The following is an 18,222-nucleotide window of genomic DNA, read 5'->3' on the forward strand; positions in this document are numbered from 1 at the left end:
GACTAAGTTTGCTGGGAACTGTAAAGTGTTTGCCATAACAGATTCCCTGGATGACACAAATATTCTCCAGAAGGGACTCTATGAGACAGATGTGTGGTGTCAGAATCATGGCCTCAAGCTCAATGTGGAGAAATGCATAGTGATCCCCTTTGGTGAAAACAAAGTACACACAAACTACCACATAGGTGATCCCACTTAAAACTGACAAGGTAATAAGGGATCTTGGGACACAAGTAGATAGTCATCTTTTCTTTGACAACCATGTTGCCAAAGTGATTGGGAAATCATATGTGGCCCACCTAATCACAAAGGGTTTGCATCAGGATCCAAAGAGGTAGTGGTGGCCCTCTACTCTTAAGTCATCAGACCCATCATTGAGTACAATGCACCATTTTGGATGTACTCAACTATGCATATCCAGCAGCTGTAGAGAACACAGAGGTACCTCACCAAGAGGATTACTGGCCTCAAACAGTTGTGTTATGGAACACAACTCGTAAAACTAAATCTATTCTTCGTTGTGTACCACCTACTTAGAGGCACACTCTGCCTAATATACAGAGCCATGTCCAACACATAACTGCTGAGCATGCTCCATCTACAGATAACAAAAGTGAGTCACCCTACACACTTCAGGGATATGAACCTCATCACAACAATGAATACAACATGCTGGTGGGATAGAGTACCATCCCAGACATGTGCCTTACTGTAGAACAGAGTCCCAATGTACATCAGACAGAGCCCCTCGTTGACACTCTTCAATAGGAACCTTGATGAGTGGATGGGAAACAGGCAATTCACACCAGCCATCACATCAGCAGCCCCACTAGAAAGGGGCTTAGGGTACTAACTATTGGAACGAGGGCTTGGGAGACTACCCAGTGGGGTGGTGAAAGCTGCACAACTTGCTTAGGCTAACATATGCCTTATTGAAGATAGGTTCATAGGTATGTAGTAGACTATGTGACAGGTACATGTCTACAGATAGTAGATGTGTACTTCATTGTACGGTCATGTTGTACAGCAGGCACATGGACCACAAACACTGTAATGATTACAGATACTGGTGGCTGTTATGTACACTGGGTGAGATGTGCACCTCATGTCTTTTGTGCCATTGGGATGTTTGTTGGGTGGCACAGTCCTGGAAGGCTCCCTGTAATGGTCACCTTCTTACACACATCTCTGCCCATCCATCTTTGGCTTATTATACTGTGTTCCCCCTACATATATATATATATATATATATATATATATATATATATATATATATATATATATATATATGTGTGTGTGTATATATATATATATATATATATATATATATATATATATATATATATATATAGGTACATAGGTAGGTAATAGGCTATCTGCCTGAAGGCATATATTAGTATGGCCAGAGTGTGCAGCTATCACCATCCATGGAGTTAGTTCTTTAGGCCTCTGTGTAGTAGAGCTGATGAAGTGATCCATGGTGTGACAGTTCAGTTTCACATACACTCATCAAGGCTCCTCTGGAAGAGTGTCAGTGAGGGACTCAGCTTAATGTACGTTGGGAGGGAGCCTGTTCCAAAGAAAGGGAAGTCTGTGAGTTATTAATGTATCACTCCAACATGTTCTATTTATTGTTGTGATGATGATATCCCTAGAGCATGTAGTACAGTGAGCTTGGGGTTACTTCAGATAGCACGTGTGCATCCATTCTGCATTGGTCATGGACCTGTCTGTTGGGCAGAGATCACCTGAGTAGACAGTATGCAACAGCGTGCAGACTGAGTTAAATTCAGTCTTGTTGCATGAGGCAACTGTTTGAGGCCAGTAATGCTCTTTTTGAGGTACGTCAGTGGTCTTTCCAGCTGCTGAAGGTGCCTAGTCAGATTCATCGCAAGTGTGTTGTGGTACTATGTGATGGCTCTGATGACTGATGTGTAGAGGGAATCTCCTTTGACCTACATGCAAAGACCTAGGCAGTTTGTGGGAACATAGCATGATTTTCTAACCACTCTGACCTAGTTTGCTAGCACAGCAAAATACATGTTTATGCTTTGGAAATGTACTGGAAAGCGGGTGATTTTCTGCTAGGTCAGAAAATTAAATAAAAAATAATAATAATTTCTGTAGATCCATTCATTATGGACAATAAGCTCTGTTTGTGCTAATAAAAAAGTGCACAAGTTGCAAGAAAGTTAGATACTATAAACAATTAACTGCTTCAAAAATCTGTACTTGCATTGTGCTTGAATTAGCCATAGTACCTAGACTTGTAACATCACATAGCAAGAAAGTTATAATTGACCGGTGGTCGTCAAGGCCATCCTGTTTACTAAATAAATTTTAAACTTTAAAGAGTCAGCTAGAAATGTAAAAAACATCTGTAAAGTAACAGAATTGTGAACTGGTGGTCTGCTACGTCAGCCGTAGTGGGCAATGTCTTGAAAGAAAAGTATAATAATTGTAACACTTCCTGATTTTAGTCAAACAAACTCTGTAACTGCATTTTTTGTGTCCTTGCGCAAAAATAAAGATACCTAAACTGAACCTTATGCTTTTGGTCTTTTGAAGTATTTTCTGTGACATTTTTTGGTCCTTCGGACCGGAAACCCTCATTTAGCCTGGAAACAGATGGGCCAGGTGGCATGAAACTGTGCAGAAAAGATACCACATCTAATCTTCTTCATTGAAAGACCTCCAACTGAATTGTCGTGCAAAAAAGGCCAGCCACTTTTCTAATCTACGACTGAAGGTGGGTTCCATTTGAACAGTGAGTGACCAATCGCTGAGGCTCAGGTAGGGTAAATCTACTTTTTTCTGTTTTAAATCAGGGACTTGATTGTATTTGTTCTGGAAGAATTTTGTTAAAAATTCAGGGACAAAAATATTGCTATCTTGTCATAAATCAGGAAAACAGAATAAGTAGGCAGGTAGTCTAAAGGGACTGTAAACACTTGGTGGTACCACATTAAAAATAAAAGGGTTACGTAACATTTAAAAGGTTAGAACAAAATGAGTAATACGTGCACAAAAACAAAAAGACCCCAAAGCCCACCGTTAACCAAAAACGCAAAATGTATGCAATCACAATGCGCCAACAACGTTAAATATTATACTAAATGGGTTAATAAATATAAATTTAATGAAAAACTAAAAAAAATACTCGCTTATCAAACGTATTAGGCAGCTAAAAACTGATTCTAAAGTTCGGGTTAAAAAACAGCGTAAATTAGGAGTTCCTCAGGCACACAGGTGAATTAAGGAAGCAAACCAAAGAGAACAAAAAAATAAAAATTCAAAAGCAATGTTTCTAGACAAAGAGGATAATAACTTAGTTATAGCATCGGCCCCTCCACCCCCTCCGGTTCCGGTTCCCTTACCAGTTCCCTTACCGAAATATAAAGCAAAACAACAAACTGGCCCACCTCCACTATATCCAGTTATTCCTATAAAACCACTACCGTTTGTTAAAAATTCTATCGAGACTAGGTCTCAAACACGTAATTTAAAAGGGGATATTAAATTATATCAAATGAATGGAAATTCACGGGCTATGAGTAAAAAAAAGATATGCCCACTCATAAAAGTACCAAATCCTCAGGCAGGACAAAAAGAGCAGAACCCAACTCTCTTAGTATACAGACCGTGAACACCGGAAAACATCCGGAAAGCCTCAAAGGAAATTCCCCATCCAAAAGTTAATTTTAAAAAGTTCTTAAAAGACTTACAGGGCATGAGATTAAGTTATCACTTAAATGGAGAGGAAGTAGAAAAAGTAGTCAGACAAATAGTAGGTCCAAATTGGCACATGATTAATGGCAACTGGAATCCCCATGACGCTGCACTTAGGCCGCTCCCACATAGCAGCGCAAAACTAAATAACAAAGTAAAAGGTCTAACAGACCAAATTTCTGAGAAATAAAAGCCTAGGGCAAACTGGACTTGCATTAATCAATGCATCAAACAAAAAAGTAAAACTGTTAATAAATATTTTGCCAAATTATTAAAATGTTTCAACAACCACTGTGAAATGCAGGTACCTAAAGACCAGACACAAAATTCCTCATATAAGCAGCAGTTAAAAAATGCATTTTTAAAAGGCTGTATTGCACCAATAAGTAGTTTAATTACTAAACATATGGTAGACCATCATACAAGCAGATTACAATCACTGCTTGAATATGCTAGACATGCCAAAAGGCATTTTAATAACAAAAAGAAAAAGAAAGCCCAAGTATTTGCTGTGAAAGATGGAAAATTTTATTTAGTACAGTCTGGACAAAAGGGCAAAAAAAAAAAGCCCAGGGAAACAAACAATCTGATCAGCTATCAGGGGACTTTAAAGGGAAAAAGAAAAAAGGTAAGTGCTTTAAATGCGGAAAAAAGGGACACTTGGCAAGGAATTGCAAAAATAATAAAAAGGCAGCAGTGAAAGACAAAAACGATAAAGGTAAGGACTGACTATATAAAAGCCAGAAATCACTAGATAGAAATAATAAAAAAGGACAAATAAAAATGTAATAAAAAAAGCAAAGAATGTGATAATAGAGAAAGTGCAAAAAGCTACCGATAGTAAAAAAAAATGAAATATTAGACCTAGCCTTACTGAGCTTAAAGCTCTATCTAGCTGACACAAAAGCAGAAGTGACATTCCTGGTAGAAGAAAGGAAAGTCAAATTTTTGTGCAATTCAGGGGCATCACGAACCCTGGTACACCCCTCCAAACTACCAGAAAATTCATAATCACATGACTTTATACTAGTAAAAGCAGCTAATGGACAGCTGTATCGGAAACCTGTCTCCCATAACATTACAATAACAAATCCTGTTTCAAAATTAACCCAAAAAAGCAAAATTGTTGTTTCTGCAAAATGCCCAGTGAACCTTTTGGGCAAAAATCTTATGCAACTATTAGGCATAGCAGTAGTTCCAACCATGCAGGGTATAAAAGCACAGCAACAAACCAATACTTTTGCAGTGCAAATGAAAGGTGAGACATTTTACTGGTACAGCCAGGACTTAGTTACGACTGGCCCTGGAGCAGTAACTAAAAAGTTAATAAATGTAGCTATCAGTAAGTTCCCCTCCCTTTGTATTGACATACAACACCTGTTGCACTGTACTCTGTATTATTGTAATACACCAGGACCAAACAAAAAATATAAACAAAAATTGTTTAAAAATCATGCAAACAAATTAGTACTGTGTAATTTGTTCTGGGACATAAAAGAAAACAGTGTAGTTAGCTGTTCATTACCCCAGGAGTTCTTTTCACTTTACAAATCAAATCTATTACCGCATGTTAGTTTAACTAAAGAAAAAAATTTAAAATAAGTAAACCTAAAAAAAAAAAAAATCACAAAATGGAAAAAACAAACAAAATCAAAACTGTCAGAACAGAAAATACAAAGACAAAAACTGAAGTGAATAACACAAACACATCCAGCTGTACACTTACAGTCCAGCAAAGACAGCTAAAAAGCCCTCTTATTAAAAAAGGGAAAAAAAAAGCTTTGTTAAACATACCAGAAACTCTCTGGTCAACAGAAAAGTCAAACATAGAACTTATTTGCACAGCAGGACCAGTTACTATCATGCCAAAGTCAGCATTTAAACCACCAAAGAGACAGTGCCCCTTAAAAAAAGATGCAGAGGCAGGTATTAAACCAATCATAGCAGCTTTACTTAAAAAGGAAATACTGGTAAAATCTCCTAATTCGCCATGTAACACACCCTTATTCCCAGTTAAAAAAGCAAATGGAGAATGGCGTATGGTCCAAAATTTACAAGCTGTAAATGACGCAGTAATACCAAGAGCATCTTTGGTGCCAAATCCACATACCTTGTTAAATAATTTAAAACCTCAACAAAAGTATTTTTCTGTGGTAAATATCAGCAACGTGTTCTTTTCAATACCAATACACCCTAACAGCCAGTATTGGTTTGCATTTACATTTCAGGGGAAGCAGTATACATATACGTGACTACCACAGGGCTATAGTAAAAGCCCACCAATATTCTCACAAAAAATGGCAAGTAATTTAGCGAAATTTATCCCACCAAAAGGTAGTCAAATTTTACTTTATGTTAATGACATCCTGCTGGCCGCCCCTACCCAGCAAAATTGTAAAAAAATACTATAGCATTATTAAAATTCCTAGCAGTTAAAGGACACAAAGTAAGCAAAAATAAATTACAGCTTTGAAAAAAAACAAGTAAAATACCTTGAATATGTAATATCCAAAAATGGCAAAACATTAAATAAGGAAAACAAGTATCAATCTTACAAGCACCTAAACCCACAACTGAAAAAAAAATAATGTCCTTCCTGGGTACGACTAATTTTTGTCAAAGCTAAATCCCAAACTATGCTTTAAAATCTGCACCTTTAACTGACCTGATTTTTAAAAAGCCTATGGCAGCACAAAATTTAATACAGTAGACACCAAAAACAAAATTAACTTTCTGCAAACTGAAACAATTAATAGCATCATCATTAGTTTTAGAATTACCAAATTATCACAAACGTTTTTTTCAAACTGTAAATTGCAAGCAAGGTTATATGACATCAGTATTAACTCAACAGCATGGAAACAAACAACGCCCCATTGCTTATTATTCATCACAACTGAAACCAGTGGCACGGTCTCTACCGCACTGTGTACAAGCAGTAGTTGCAACTGCAATGGCAGTGCAGGCTTCAGCCTCAGTAGTGTTATTCCACCCTCTCACATTGAGAGTGTCTCATGCAGTCGCAATCATTTTACTGCAAGAAAAAGTAGCATATCTTTCCCCCGCTAGGCATCTTTCTTGTATGACTATATTGCTAAACCAACCTCACATGACAATTAAACAATGTACTACTTTAAATCCATCTACCTTGCTCCCAACTCCTGTGAATGGCACACCCCATAACTGCCTGCAAGTAATTAAGCAAAAAACACTGCCTAGAAAAGACCTCACAAATGTTCCCTTAAATAATGCCAAGGTGACATATTATGTGAATGGCTCATGCAAAAAAAAGTCCTACAAAACAGAACCTAATAGGTTATGCAGTAGTTTCTAATACTAAAATTGTAAAAACAAAACCTCTACCACGTAGCTTATCTGCACAAGCAGCAAAGTTAATTGCCTTGACACGGGCATGTACCTTAGCAAAGGGTAAAAGCGTAAACATTTTTACAGACAGTCAGTATGCTTTTTCTACTGTACATGTTTTTGCACAACAGTGAAAAAATCAAAAAATAGTAACATCTACTGGCAAACCAATTAACCATGCACAGTTTATTTTAAATTTGTTAAATTCTATTCAGTTGCCTCAAAAAGTAGTTATTTGTAAATGTATAGCTCATACAAAACAACAAAATAGAATTTCAAAATGCAATGCAAAAGCTGACACAGCTGCAAAGCAAGCAGCCTCAAAAGCATTTCTTTTGAACAAGAAATTACAACCTTCTGAGATTTTAGACTTAAAAATGTTAAAAACAATGCAAACACTTACTACACAAGCTAAAAAACAAAAATAAAAAAAAACAAAAAGCAATTCTCACAAAAAGGCTGTACATCTCCAAAGAGAAAAAAACAATATTACCGTCTAATTTATTTAAATATTCAGCTTTGTTGAGCCATGGGCAAAGCCATGTCTCAACAGGGGGGATGGTACAGTTAGTGAATCCGGTATTCGCTACGTACGGGTTTACAAACTACACTAAAAATTTTTGCCTGTCATGTCACACTTGTAATAAACATCATGCACAAGGGGCATTAAAGCCCAAGCAAGGGAGTTTCCCTACAGCACCATATCCATTTCATACTATCTGTATGGATTTCATAGAATTAAGTAAATGTAAAAATAAAAAGTACTGCCTTGTCATTGTGAATATGTTCTCCAAATGGGTGGAGGCCTTTCCGACTAGTAAACCAGATGCAGCCACTGTTGCAAAGACCCTAGTTAAAAAAATTATTCCTAGATTTGGCATACCGGAAAGAATTTACAGTGACAATGGTACACATTTCGTTAACCAAACTATACAACAGTTGAGCCGGTATTTTTGGATTTCTTTAAAACATCACTGTGCATATCACCCTCAATCTGCAGGGTTAGTAAAGAGGCACAATGAAGTTTTAAAGAATAAGCTTAAAAAACTCATGGTAGATACAGAGAAAAACTGAGTGTACTGTTTGCCCCTGGCACTGTTGAGCATGAGAACTGTTTCAAATGCAAAAGGATTGACACCTTTCAAAAATATTTTCAGAAGAGCTTATTATATACCTCAGCGGAAACCTCTCATGCCTGCAGACCAGGAAGCAGATTGGACACTTGCAGAGTATATGAGGAGTATGCTAAATAACAAACATCTTTTACAGTTTAATTCTGTTTCAGATAAAGACCAAACCAAACCATCCAAAGTAGCAGTAGCCCCAGGCATTTGGGTCTCGGTGAAGACAATCAAAAAGAAGAATTGGACAACACCAAAGTGGGAAGGTCCGTATCAAGTACTGCTGAGCATGCCCACAGCAGTCAAAATTGCAGAACGTTCATCTTGGACTCATCTGACACACTGTAAACTAGTTAAAAACTTTGAACTTGATAAAACTCTTGCTAACACACAGCAGCAGTAAAATGACAAGACCCAGAGATAATAGAAATGCTGAACGACTTCAGCAGTGTTGCATAATCATCTTAATAACTGCATTAGTGGCAATGTTCTTTTTGCTGTGGCTTTTGCTGTGGCCTTTCTTTTCTTCAGCCACACCAGCTAGACTGAACAAACGTGATTCAACACTCATAGACTGGCATCCGAACTTTAACACTTACCAAGCAATCAAATATGTGTATGCTAAGACTTTTAATATTTCAAATTGTCGAATTTGCACAGCTATACCAACAGCATACGGGTGATTATTGATGGCTGCTGTCCCCCTAGGGGTCAATGAGACCTGGGAAAACTTGATTTTTGAGACTACACCTGTAAAATCTAGAGACAAAATTGCATTATTCCTACCTGTTACACAAACAGGAATTGTATGCTTTTTTTAAAAATGACATGATTCAAGTAGGTTGAAGTAAATGTAATGTAACTGTTTCTTATAAATGTTATATTAAACCTAAAAATGCTAAAAATGCAGAAACAATTTGTAATGCAGATTATGACTCATATTTTGAGTCCTTGCATAAAACTGTCAGTGATATACAACATAATCCTGTTCTTTTAAAGCAACTGTCTATTATAGATAAAAAATGTTTCATGCAGGGAAGGTGTATATCAGTACTAAGGTAAAGAACTGTTATTTCATATGTGGAAAAAAGACATACAAATGGTTGCCTGAGAATTGGTCCGGCAGTTGTTTTTTGGGTTACCTGGTCCCGGCCATATGACACACTACAGCTTTGCCTCATGGGAAAATTCGAAACGTCAGAGACGTCGCAAAAAAAACCTGAAAATCCAATAAAAACACCTAAAAATCCAATGGGATAGATCGTAGCAGGCTGGAGAAACCATAACTCTGTAAAAGACAAGAGTAAACTAGCACACATGGACTTGAGTGACACTATCATATCCTGGGCTGGCATATCCCCTGCATATGGTGCAGTTAAATCAATTTGGGAACTGAAAAAGCTATCCAAACTTCTCGAGGTTATGAGCAATGCAACTTTTTCTGCTCTTGAATTAATGACTAATGAACTGAATGCGATGAAAACTGTGGTGCTTCAAAACCACATGGCTCTTGACTTCACCCTAGCGGCAAGAGGTGGTACGTGCTCTTTAATCAAAGACAAGTGTTGTTCGTACATTCCCGACAATAAACACAAAATCAACAATCATTTGAAAGTAATTCAGCAAGTGTCAAACATGACCAGGCCAGGCCCAAACCCACTGATGGACTTTTTCCAAAATTTGTTTGGGGGGTGGGGTTCCATCCTAATAAACATCCTGATTGCCATTTGTGCGAGATTACTTTTGTTAGGAGTATGTATTTGCTGTGGTATTCCCTGCATAAAAAAATTAATCAAAGATTTTATAGACATGTCGGTTTCTGAGACTTTGTATCAAAGTACTGAAATTAAAGAACTGTTAAAAAAAAACACTTTCATAAGTTTAAACTAAATGACACTCTTAGCTGCAAATCCTCAAAAAAGAAGGTTAAAAAAATTAATGTATCCCTCCAACATGTTCTATTTATTGTTGTGATGATGATATCCCTAGAGCATGTAGTACAGTGAGCTTGGGGTTACTTCAGATAGCACATGTACATCCATTCTGCATTGGTCATGGACCTGTCTGTTGGGCAGAGATCACCTGAGTAGACAGTATGCAACAGAGTACAGATTGAGTTAAATTCAGTCTTGTTGCATGAGGCAACTGTTTGAGGCCAGTAATGCTCTTTTTGAGGTACGGCAGTGGTCTTTCCAGCTGCTGAAGGTGCCTAGTTAGATTCATCACAAGTGTGTTGTGGTACTCTGTGATGGCTCTGATGACTGATGAGTAGAGGGAACCTCCTTTGACCTACATGCAAAGATCTAGGCAGTTTGTGGGAACATATAGCATGATTTTCTAACCACTTTGTAAATGTGTTTCTGGAAGTAGTGATGACTATCCACATGTGTCTTTAGATCCCTTATTATTACCTCCATATTTAGGATGTTGGCACCTATGTAGTATTTGTATGACTGTAGCTCAAGCCCATAAGTTTGACACCACATATGTCTGACTGAGACCCTTTTTAAGGATGTCTCTGTTGTCCCAAACATCGATTTTGACAACCTTTTTGCAGTCATCCACAAACCTTGCTAAACATAGCCCTCATGTTTGACTGTATTTCTGAAAAGTATACACCAGACAGGAGGGGTCCCAGGACTGAGCCATGGGGAACAGCAGTTGTTACCAGCTTGAACAGGAGACCACAATTCCTACCGTGTGGGATCTATCTGTGCCCCAGTTGGCAATCCATCAGATGACATACGTGTTTATGCACAGGTTGTTGATTTTGTGGATACGACATGTGTGTGGGATATTGGAAAAGGGCTTTTCAAGGTCTATGTAGGCTGTGTGTAGCTCATTTCATTGATGCATGTCCTGGATAACTGCCTTGAAAAATGTCTAGCAGGTTTAGGAACCATGATTTGCCCCTGACCAAACCAAAATGGGTAGGGTAGGGTGTTTGTAGGCTCTCAATAGCTCTGTCTATGAGTTCCATAATGATGGACTCCATGGCCTTGCACATCAGGCTTATTAGGCTTATAAGACAATAGTTCCCATGGTCTGTTGTGCACCAACACTCATGGAGTGTGCCAAACATTGCTGTAACCCATTCAACAGTTTCATATCCTGTACAGACGGTGAGTCTCAACAGACTGTTCAGGTGCAGGGTCTGTTTGTTTTGGAGTTCACATATGGCACAGCCAGGTAAACCATGTTATTCCATACACGCCATGTTTTTAGGTTTGGAAAGAGCTGTTTAACCATTGTATATGTGATGTCTGGGTTTTCACAATCTCCAGGAATGATAATGGGCCCTTTTGTCAGTGAGAAGGGGGTAAATATGTATGAACCTGTCTGACAAGATGTTGGCAATGTCAGTCATGTACATGTATTCATTTACAGTTTGCACTGACTCAGAACATATATGAGTTTACATTGATATTTATGACATAGCGAAAGAAAGCTTCATGGTTCTCTATGGACTCTTTGACCATGGCTTGGATAATGTTAGGAGTGCTCATTGTTTCTTGATGATACTGATTGGAGAATTATTGATCTACTTTGGTTTTTACTTTCTTTGAACAACTTAAGTACTTGGAGTACATAGTTTGATTATGACAGGTGTCCAATATATTATATGGGTCTGTTTTCATATCAGTGTGTGCAGAAGGCAGGATTGGTGAATAGTGACAAGTGTCTGGAGTAAGAACTGCAGCTGCCAGATATGTGTGGTCCACTGCTGTACTCAGACATGGCCTAAGTGTGTGAGCATGCCCAGTATGAGCATATATACTATATCTGTGTGAAAATCAAATTGGTTTTTACTTCAGGGCTCACCTTTGTGTTGTACATCGACAGGAAGCACAGTGTGCCTGCAGGGCTTCCATGAGTCATTCTACATACAGTGGGGACAGCTATTATTTGTGCATTTCTACCCAGGGGGGCACACCTGATTGTTACTGTGGGTGTACATAGGATGAAGGATTCACCTGACACTTATACACATTTGCTAGGCCTGCACTGCTATGTCAGGTACTCCATTTCAGTCTGTACTGTTGCCTATCATACTGGCTTGAGGCATACCACTGCACTATAGACCTTAGCTTCCAATTACACGCATATTAGTTTGTGACTTCATAGCCTACCCAACCCACATCACACTGCCTGGCTTGCTGTTATCTGTCTGCATAGGCCTGGGGGGAGGTTACTCATTTGCCTCTTCAGAGGGCATGATACAGCATTTGTTTGTGTTTGCGTTTGTCTACATTTATCCTGCTGGCTGTGACTATTAGGTATGTGACCCCCCCCCCAACTGGTATGTGTGAGTGAGTTAAGTTGTGTCTGGTCTGTGCCACTGAAATGCTGTCATGGCTTAGTGGTTCAGTACTGTGACTATAGTGCACAGTATCCTGAGTTCGAGCCCTGTCACTGCTTTTTATTTTCCTGCTGGGCAGACCAGACTGCTTAAGGAACAGTAAAGCAGGTGTGAGCATGTTTACCCAACTTTGCTCAACTTTGCCTGACCTTGCCCGACTTTGCCCGACTTTGCCCAACATTGCCCAACATTGCTCAACATTTCCTGATGTTGCGCTGGTTAGCGCGGTGTGCAGCCACGTGCAATTTTATTTAAATATGCTCAGTACTGGTAAAATGTGATTAGCAGTGATTTATATTGCTTAAAATAGGGCACTCATGCCTCAGGTGGTGCTGCAGGGCTGCCTATTTCGGATGCACATAGTACACTCCCTATACATGTTTGAAAGCAGGTAGCATCAAGTTAGGCATCCCTTTTACTGTATGTGCAAGTCAGAGAGAGGTGTAATTTCCAGGTTTCCTACTGAGTAAGTGTATGTGCTATGCATTGCCTCTTTGCCAAGGCCAGGGCATACTGGGCACACCTCCTTCTGCCTACTGGGGCAGGCTCAGGTTGTTCTTCCTCTGAGTCACTCTATGCCTGTGCAGGCCTTGGCAATGGTGGGGGGCTGTTTGGCCCTGCCCCATGCTGTTCCTGCTGCAGCTGTTTTCACAGGATCATATTGTGTAGCATGGCACATACCATGACAATTTGGGTACATGCAGTTGGTGAGTACTGCAAGGCTCCACCAGATGTGTCCAGGCACTGGAACTATGACTTGAGCATCCCAAACACACGCTCAATAATGTTTCTTGCTTGTGCGTGTGCCTTATTATGGAGTTCTTGTTCAGGTGTGTGCATTTCTGATGGCTGTCATCAGCCACGGCTCCAGTGCGTATCCAGCATCCCCCACTAGGTGACCATCAGGGATGTCCCCATTGGCAGATCTCTGTTACAGCTGCATCAGATTCCAGATGTGGGAATCGTGATAGCTTCCAGGGCAGCCAGCACACACATTCATTATTATGCCCTGGGCATCGCACATGATCTGGCAGTTGATGGAGGGGAAGCCCTTGCGGTTGATGTAGACCTTACCCCGCTCACCAGGTGGTGCTTTGATGTGTATGTGCGTGCAGTCTATTGCACCCACTACCTCAGGGTATTCTGCTATTTGGTGGAAAAGATGCATATTGCTGGCCAGTGCCTCATGGGAATTGGGGAAATATACATGCTCACCGACATGTGCTGACATGGCATCCAGGAACTGGTGCAGTACCCTGGATGCTGATGCCTGTGAAATCCCCATCATATCACCAGTTGGTCTCTGGAACGTACCTGTAGCTAGTATTCTTAGTCCAACACATACCTTGGTATCCACTGGGATGGGTTCTCCTCTGTTGGTTCTGTGTGTGAGGCGTGGCTGGCACAGCTCAGCAATTTGTTGCAGGAGGTCTCTGTCCACCCTATAGTGCACCACTATCTCCAGCTCATGTAGCCCCTGGTAGGTTACCCTGGGTCTGTACACTCTTCTCCATCTCCTCACTGTGGGTTGCTCAGCAGCATTCACAACATCACCACCCTCAGCACCTTGCACATGTTGGTTTATGATGGCAAAAGCAGCCCCTAACATTTTGTCTGACTTTAAAGTTTTTAAGTTTCCCTCTTTGTATACTGCAGTGTTGCAGGGTTCTTTGTAAAAAACAGGGAAGAATGCTGTTTGCAGAGTTTAAAGTGCTGGTCTGGTCTGGACTAGTCTGCAACCTGTGTAATTGGTTGATTCTGATATATTTAACTTGGCAGCTCTGCTAGTTCTCCTTGGTTAACTTCGTACTACTTCTTTTCCTTCCTTTTCCCTTTCTGTTTCCGCCCAGGGCAGCACCGCGCAAACAAGCGCACACACGCGGACACGAGAGTACACGTGCGCACACACTGTGTGCACATTTGCAAGAAATTTCAAATATATTCATGGCGTACGCCTTTGGTTTCTGGTTTTCAAAAAGGACAACTGTAGACATGCCTCTTGCAATCCTGAGCATCTCAGGGCAAACACAAGACACTGTGCTCCAATAAGCTTACAGCCTTTCTGACACACCCCCTCATGATGTTACCTATATTCTAGTCTGCTACTCCCCTACTCCTACACTTACACTCTTGGGACATGGCTCACATGCTGAGGAAAATTGCGATTCACTGTCCTTATCCTCATTTGCATAGGATTGCCTACTAATGCATGGTTGCATCTCTCACACTGAGCTTCCCCCCCCCTTAGCAACCACTACTCAGTGGCCATATTGTCTTCAGCTTGCCATTCACCTGCATGGCAGGATAAGCCTTTTAGTGAAAATGGCTATTTTTGGCTCTTTTTAAATTATTTTCTGTTTATTTAAAGCGCTGCATGTTTGCTCGGTGCTGCGCTACACTTAAACATCGGAGATCGGGGGGGGAGTTAGATTTTAATAATTTTAAACATTTATAAATGCCAATTGCCTTATAGTTGGCCATTGGCATGCTTCCTCAACTGCATGCATCCTTTATTTGGTGCTGTCATAGCTCCATTTAGCTATTTTCAGAACGGTACTCCGTTACCAACGGAGTACATTTCTGCAGATAACACCACTCTTCCATGGACAGGTTAGTGTTTCCTGGATTGCAAATTTACCTCATTTGCATAGCTTTCAGCAGCAAATGAGGTAATTTGCATACCATGACACTGTCCGTGCATGAGTAGCTTTAGAAGCTCTCATGCACGCCCCTGCTGGCTGTTGCTGGATCGCCCGGCAGACATATTGGCTGTCTGACATCTTACTCTACTCTACAACTCCGTGCAAGCTTTTGTAAATCCGGCTCATTAAGTTTACATCAAAACACAATTGTTGAATACATCTAGAACACATTATATAACATACTGTGTCCTATGAATTTAAGGAAATACATTTTTTTCATGAGATATTTGGTTACAGAAAAATTACTCAGATAGACAGTGGATGTATTATGAAATATGCTTATCAGCTGATAGTACAGAAAAGATTAGCAAAGCCAGCAAGGGATTTAGAAGTATTTATAACTTAAGAGGACAAATAGTTATATGAAACATTAAATAGCCTGAGGTAGAGAGCTTCTTTAGATCTGTATTAAAGAAAACAGAGGTAGTGGTAGTTATCTGGGAAATGGAAGTAGGTAAAGGGTGGAGAGGCAGAATAGTGTAAATGATCATTATGGGAGAATATACAGGGATATGTGTTAATGATAGAGATATAAAGTTATGTATGTGTAAGATTAAGGTATAGAAAGGTTAAGTGAAGGGTGTGTAACTTTGACGACAGAATTTAGGTTGAGTTCAGGGGGTAGGTTGGGGTAATGTATGAGTGCAACCTGTTATTTAGCAGATGTTTCTTTAGTGATGTTTTGAAACCATGCACTGTGTCTACATATCTAATTTCAGGTAGGGATTTTGTTCCAGATTTTTGCTACCTGGTTAGAGTATAGTGAGCATTCTGCACTATTATTTGATTTTGCAATGGATAGAAAAGCTTTGCTATTGGATCATAGGGCTCAATTAGTGGTATAGGGTTGTGGTATTCCTTTTAGAGCTGGGCATTTTTCTGGGGAGTTTATTGGTTTGTGGGCTGTAAGAACTTGATGGTAGTTGAGGTGATTTTTTAGGTTCTAGTTAGTTAGCTTTTAGTGCTATGCAATGTTTGTTTTTTTGATGATTATTTCATGCAAACTTTGCAATTTTGTTATAGGCTGTGTCTAGTTTATTTTTATGGTTTAGTTAAGATTTGTAAACTATGGGTGAGGCATAGCATAGGGATAGAAGTAGGTATGTTTGAGCTTTGATTTTTCTGGAGTTATTAGTGAGGAATTTCTTAGACTTGTAGAGAGATCCTAGTTTCCAGTTTGTTTTTTTTTGACAGCTAAGAGTACATATTTGTCATATTTGAGATTATCATTCAGGATTACTCCAAGGAGTTTTGCCTGTGTGATGTATTCGATATTTGTTTAATTGGCTGATAGGATATGAAAAGTTTGTTTTTGGTTTGAGTAGTTTTTATGGTTGAAAAACATTAGTTGTGATATTGTATCATTTAAAAGCAAGTCTAAGATATCTAGATAAAATTCTCTGGCTAGAAAGATATTTTGGGTGTTTTCTTGTAGTTAGGCTAGTGTTTGGGTTGGGAAGATATAGTGGCATTATCTGCATAGTGTAACAGAGTAGCTTGTGTAGTGCTGGAGTTTAGATTACTGATAAAGATAATGAAAAGTAGAGGTTCTAGAATTGATCCCTGATAGGCTGTGACTGTGAGAAAATTCGAACAGTCTTGTTGCCTTTTCACATCTTGTTTCCTTTTGGATAAGTAGCTGTGAAACTAGGTTAGTGATGGGGTATTGAGGCCTAGGCAGGCTAGTTGCTGAAGGTGTTTCATGTGTGAGAGAGTATTCAATACTTTAGTTAGGTCTAGGAAGACTGTTGAGACTAGTTACCATTGTTTTGGATTTGATTAACTGTGTTTGTAAAGTTTAAACGTGCGGTAGTAGTGCTATGATTAAAATGAAAGCCATGCTGAGTCAAGGACAATAGGCTATGGTTGGTGAGGTATTTCAGTACCTGGATGTGGATGTATTTTTTTAATATCTTGGATAGGGGTGGAAGGATGGCTATTGGATGGTAGTTGGTTAGATCAGCAAAATTTCCACCTTTATATAGGTGTATGATGCATAATATTTTCCAGATAGGTTCATAGGTTCATAGGTTGGTACTGGGCTATCTGCCCGAAGGCATATATTAGCCCAGCCACGTTGTGCGGTATTCACCGCCCCTTTAGTAGTTCCCTAGACCCTTGTACTAGCAGCTAGTACCCTTGGCCCCTATCTAGTAGTGCTGTTGGTGTGATCCCCAGTGTGAACTTTCTGTTACCCATCCACTCATCAAGGTTCCTCTTGAAGAGTGATAGTGAGGGGCTCTGTCTTATGTAGATCGGGACCCTGTTCCATAGTAAGGGAAGTCTCTGCGAAGGGAATCTATCCCTCCAGCATGTTCTATTCATTGTTGTGTTGAGGCTTATATCCCTAGAGCGTGTAGCTTGAGTAGATTTGGTTTTGCTAAGATGGAGCATGTTCAACAATTCTGGGTTGGACATGGGTCTGTACGTTAGACAGAGATCGCCTCTGAGAAAGCGGTATGCAACAGAGAACAGTCTGAGCTTTTTCAATCATGCTGCATAGGGCAACTGTTTGAGGCCGGTAATTCTCTTGGTTAGGTACCTCTGTGGTCTCTCCAGCTGCTGGATATGTCTAGCCAGGTACATTCCAATTGGTGCATTGTACTCAATAATGGGTCTGATGAGGGAAGTATAGAGGGGCACCATTACATCCTTAGATCTTGATGCAAACCCTTTCATGATCAGATGGGTCACATAGAAGGATTTTCTAACCACTTTGGCAACATGGTTATCAAAGGAAAGCTGACTATCTACTTGGGTCCCTAGATCCCTTATTTCTTTTGCGGATGTGATTTTTATTTTTATTTTTTTTTTATGGATCTATTGATAAGGGAATGCTTTAGCTTCTTCTGCTATTTTGATGTACTCTGCTGGTAATTTGCTGTCTACCAAGGTGATTGGTTTCACTTTTAGTAGGCATTTTTGTAATGTGGGGTGGCTACAC

Source organism: Protopterus annectens, chromosome 5.part0, assembly GCF_019279795.1.
Source record: "Protopterus annectens isolate FY-2018-M chromosome 5.part0, PAN1.0, whole genome shotgun sequence".
Taxonomy (NCBI): Eukaryota; Metazoa; Chordata; order Ceratodontiformes; family Protopteridae; genus Protopterus; species Protopterus annectens.